This window comes from Lolium rigidum, chromosome 3, assembly GCF_022539505.1.
Source record: "Lolium rigidum isolate FL_2022 chromosome 3, APGP_CSIRO_Lrig_0.1, whole genome shotgun sequence".
Lineage (NCBI taxonomy): Eukaryota > Viridiplantae > Streptophyta > Magnoliopsida > Poales > Poaceae > Lolium > Lolium rigidum.
In genome coordinates, this window is record NC_061510.1 from 378,092,448 (window position 1) to 378,098,447 (window position 6,000).

The window sequence follows — 6,000 nt, forward strand, 5'->3', positions numbered from 1 at the left end:
TACGTATTTATCAGCCTCCCTCAATCTCAACTATGAAAGACACATCGAGAGTGTGTCCGCATTCCTTGAGCAGCAGAAGTGGTAACGTTTTTGTGATGTGAAGATGTCAGCCACTTGATCCTTTGATGATACAAAACGAACTGGAAGTAACTTCTGAGCAACTCGTTCATGCACGAAGTAAAAAAAAATCAACCTCAATGTGTTTTGTATGAGCATGAAAGACATGATTTGGAGAAAGTTATGTTGCCAAATATTGTCACACAATAAATCTGGCAGATAATACTTTTGAATGCAAGTTTCTTCAATAATGCATCCACCCAAATAATCTCAGTAGTGGCATTGGTAACAACCATGTATTCATACTTTGTACTCGAACATGGTACAATAGCTTGTTTCGGAGAACTCCATGCAATCAAGGTACCTTCATGAAAGAGAGCATATTACCCATGGACCGCCGATCCTCCACATCACCAACCTAATCAACATAAGAATACATTGAGAGTGTACTAGAGGAGGAAGGGAAAAGAGACAACTAATAAGAACTTGTATGCTTGACATACCAAAGAATCCGCTCGACAACAGCCCAACGGTATTCAGTAGGAGAATGAAGAAACTGGCAACACACGGCTAAGCGCAAACAAATATCAGGATGAGTGAAGGTAAGATACTAAACCACCCATGATACTGCGATATGTAGTAGCCTCATCAGCACCAAGAGGAACACCATCAACGTTGAACAGTCTAGCTGCAGTAGTGGGAACCGTAGGATTATTAGCAGACTTACACTTCAGATCACCGGCATGACTCAAAAGCTCAACTTTACACTTGTGCCGAGTAAAAGAAATTCCATGTGACTGACATGCAACTTCGACACCAAGGAAATAATGCAGAGGGCCCAAATCCTTGACTAGAAACTCATGCTGAAGGCCATGAGTCTATTACCAGAGAGCAAAAACGATACCATCAAAATTGACGAGCAGATAAATGAGTTTTAGGACACTGAAGTATAAATAGTGATATGTCGGTTGTAGAGGTAAGAAAACCAAGTAGGCGAAGCACAGAAACAAGCAGAGCATACCAAGATCGAGGCGCTTATTTACGGCCCGCGACAATATGCATGTTCTCCACTAGTGCTAACCAGGTGACACGGGTGATGAGGACAACCAGGATCCTCAAAACTAGGAGGTTGCCACATAAAAACCTCTTCTTCAAAAAAACCATTCAGAAAAGCAATAAAAAAGTATATCATGTTAACGAAGAAACCAACCAAGAGTGACATCCAATAATATCAAAAGACAAAAAGTGATGGGTTTAACAATAGGACTGAAGGTGTTCTCATAATCCAATCCATAATGTTTCTTGAATTCTTTGGCAACAAGACATGTTTTAAATTTCTCAACCGTAACATTAGCATGACGCTTGACTTTAAATACCCATTTGAATCAATGGCATTAATACATGCACGAGGTGCAACAAGATACCAAGTCTTTTTCTTCATCAAGGCATAAACTTCATGTTCCATTGCAGTACACCAATTAGGAATACCAAGTGCAACATGAAAATGACAGGGATCGACAATTGGATCAGATACAACCTGGGGGTACGCATGCAGCCTACCAGGCAACAGTGTTATCGGGGCATTGTTTAGGCAAGCACACACCATGCAGATAGGTGTGTAAACGGTTCGGATCGGATCGGATTTTGCTCATACCATATCCTCTACATATATTTTTCTCGAATTCGGATCGGAGCAGATATTGATCGATTTCAGATTCGAATGCAGATATATCGGTGTGCGGATTCGAATCGGAAATGGAGTGCACTCGGGCCGGAAACAAAAATAGTTGGATATATGCTCTCTCGATAGATAGTTATAGTCTTGGAACTCTTGAGAGAGATTTAAACTTTTAGTCTTATGCAGTTAAGAAGAAAGAGACATAATGCGCTAAAATTCAAGCATCGATTAGAAATTTAGATATAAACATGCTTGCCAAATGAGTTTGCTAATTTAATAACTACTAACCTTCCAAAATTGGCCTTTGCTCTTGACTCAAAAATCAGATTATTCAGTTTTAAACCTTCGGATTATCTTAATTAAATTTCGGATAATCCATATCTGCATGCTATTTGCTATACCATATCCGGAGCATCACTTCGGAATCGGATATCCTTATCCGCCGGATCCTTTGAAATCGGATATGGATACCTTAAAACGGATTTGGCGTCAGTTTTGGTGCAGAAATTATCCTATATGTTTACAACCCTACATGCAGACCACGCATCACTGGTCGTAGAGAACCCGAAGGAAGAGGTTCCAACGATTCTGGAATAATGCATGGCAAGGACTATGGCTTTGGAACTGAACCCAGAGGCGAGGAGATAGGTGTCATGAGCGATGATGATGATGTTATAGGAGGGCTTGGCCTAATCCAATCTGGTGTATTGTTGCACCGATCCAGTGGTTACGTCACCTAGTGAGACAGGTCCATAAGCGGGACTAGATGATGCATGTAAAATGCATACATGAACTTTGTCCTTTATCATATTGAATTCCCACATATTTGTAACTTATATGATGATAATAACATGTTCTACTTTGATTTATGGGGATTTACCAATGATCCCCTTTATTTGGTTTATAACTCTGCAGAACAGGCAAACCCTGTTTTGTGTATTTTTCACTTTCAGAGACCTATACGGAGTCAAATTGACCTGGGATTTTTGGAGCATCACTTTTTCATCGGGAGAAGCATCCTGGAGCTTTGGAGGAGGCCTGGATGGGTCTGAGGCCAAAAAGAGCATAGGTGGCGCGCCCAAGCATGTAGGGTGCGCCACCCATACTCTTTCGGTTGTCGATCGTCCAATTGACCTGATTCTTTCGCCCACCGACGTATTTTGACCTAAAAATCATTATATATATGGCCCCAAAGAGTTCTCGGGAGGAGCGCGCCGCAGAAGACAAAAACACGAAAACGGAGGCTGCAGCAGAGAAGATTGGAGGGGGAAACTCCGTCGGGATCACCACAGGAGGGATCTCCACCATCTCCAACGTCTTCATCAACATCACTATGATCAAGGGAGAGTAGTCCACCTCTGTACTACGGGTTTGTGGTAGTACCTTGATCTATTTCTCTCATGTTCTTCATAGTTCTTAGTGCCATATGAGATGCCCTACATGATTATGGCCATATTTGTAGTACCTATGTGGTGGATCCTTATTCTATGATATTGTGCAAAAGATCTGATCGTATTATGTGTAAGATGTATTGCTAGATGCATATTACCGTACCCTGTTTTTAAGTATTTGTTCTGGTCCAATATCTATGCAAGAGCGTGTGTGGGGGTGATGTGTGTATTAGATGGAGTAGCATGGTTTTAGTGATTGAATAGTGAAAACAAATTCATGTATTATGGCTTTGCCTTTTCGTTTGCTACCTCACTAGGGATAAAGTGAATGCATGTGCTATGTTCGTCACGTGACAAAAGTAATGATCTTGTTTGGTCAAGGTAGCATATTTGATATTCAAACATCATGTCAAAGTACGTATGGCTATTGACGAGGGTGCTCCTCGACAATGCCCTCCAATTGGGGCTTAGAGTTGATGGAAGCCTGTAGGCTGACACGAGACATCGGTTAACAGACAAGCGGGGAGAGCAATTTACCCAGGTTCAGGGCCCTCAATGAGGTAACACCCCTACGTCCTGCCTGTCTGATCTTGATTATGAAAATATTGGGTTACAATGGGGTGCCGAAGGTTTCGACTATGATCTCGTCGAGAGGCTAAGTGCTAGGGTGACCTAGCTCTAGACTTCTGGTGGCTAAAGTTGCTAAGATAGATCCTGTCCCTCGGCAGCCCCTCTCCTGGCCTTTATATAGGAGGTCAGGTCTCAAGAGATTTGTCCGGGTACGACTAGGTTTACAAAAAGACCTAGTACTAAATTTTCCTTGTTCGGCTCTTCGTCTTGTACTCCAAGGAATCTCCTTCAGCACCGTCCTAGTGGCCCACCTTGCCGTCGGGTATCTTCATGGGCCTCCAGTTGGGCCGCACAGGATAGGGCAATATCGGTTACCCAAAGGGTAATGCCCACGTCAGTAGTCCCCGAGTGTCTAGCCGAAGATTTTTCGGGTAGAGACTAAAGCATGCCTCCACTGAACGTTCTTCTTTGTTTGTTCTTGTCCATCTTGTAACAGCTTCATTTTTATCGGATGCGCGTCCTGCGCTCCCGATAGGAGTAGCCCCCGAGTCTATGTACGGATGCTTGCAATCCGTGTGTAGACTCAAGTTGTACTACTCGAATATTTTCCTCTGCCGAAGTTTCTTGCGGGTCTTCATAAACCATCCGATAAATTCATATCGAGGCTTGTGTTCTCCCAAATGCGTAAAGGATAATGAGTAACGTGCCTAGCTTTTGCTAGTTAACTGCCGTTTTGACAAAACAACGTTACCCTACACAGAATCAAGTCCCCGGACATGATCCTGGAGTTCGAGAAACTTTTATCGGGTGCGCGTCCTGCGCTCCCGATAGGAGTAGCCCCCGAGTCTGGGCACGGGCGCTCGTGTCTGGGTGCAGACTCGAATCGAATATACTGTTCTTTTCTTCAATGCTTCTTCACGATCTTCTTTGTTGTTAAATCTTCAAGTCCACGTTTATCGGGTGCGCATCCTGCGCTCCCGATGGGAGTAGCCCCCGAGTCTAGGCGCGGATGCTTGCAATCCGCGCGTAGACTCAAGTTGACCACTCGACAATTTTGTTTCTTCGACTCCTTGATTAATCTTTATGAGGTCAATGATGACATCACCACTGGCGCAGTCCTGACATGATAAGACACGACCTGTCGGGCCCATCCTACTCCTGTTTGGTCCTGTTTTTTCCAGGAACAACCGCTTTTCGTGCACAGTTACCAAAACGACTCCTTGATTCCCGCGATTTGTTGATGAAAAAGAGACTCTTTCAGTAAATTGAGGACACGTGCCCATTCAAGCCTTGACTCCGCATCTTATAATCCCTTGTGACAAATCTTTCTCTCTTTACGCTTTATCACTGCATTCTCGCCTTCCTCGTTCTTCTTCCACACTCAAACCTACCGCGCCGCCGTCAAAACTAGATCCCGCGAGAATCTGAGATGGGGAAGAAGAAGATCTCCTCCACAGCTACGGACGCCACGAGCAGCGGCGCCGCCGCCAAATCCGGTGCAAACGCTCCGAAAAGGAGCACCTCACATGCCCCTCCTCTAGCTCCGGCACCGCCAGCGCCATCGAGTTCCGCCGCCGGGTCCGCCCCCGGCGATTGGCCTGCTTCTACTACTACGAAGCGAGACGAGAAGAAGGCTAAAAGCCTCAGCTACATTCCTTCCGAGGAGGGGAATGCTATCCTTCCAGGTGCGATCTCACGGCCCAATTCCCCCACTGGTTTTACCGTGATGTTCTTATCGTTTTTGCACCGAGGTCTTTCGCTTCCTGCCCACAAGTTCCTTCGTCATCTCCTTCAAATTTATGAGATCCAGTTATGGCAGTTAACTCCAAACTCTATCCTCCATCTCGACGTTTTCATTACTCTCTGTGAATCATTCTTGGGCATCGAACCGCACTTTGGCCTCTGGAAGAAAATTTTCTTCGTGAAAAGGTACAACTGTAGTGGCGGATCTTTCGTCATTGGTGGAGTTGGTTTCGTTGCCCGCAAAGAAGTGAAGTACTTCAATTTCCCGATGAGGGAGTCTGTTCAAGGGTGGAGGCTGAAGTGGTTCTACATCAAAGACTCTTCAACTGCCGAACTCCAACTTCCTTGCTTTTCCAATGTCCTGGAAGCCAAGCCTAAGCAATCTTGGAAAAATACCCTTTCACCCGAAGAAAAACCAGCAGTCGATAGATTGTTTGCCAGATTCCTTCGGATCAAGGGAGCCGATGGTCAAACCATGATAGGTACAAAAGTAGCTGCTGTATTCTTGAAACGTCGAGTCCAGCCAATCATGGCCAGAGCTCACCCGATGTGGTTGTATTC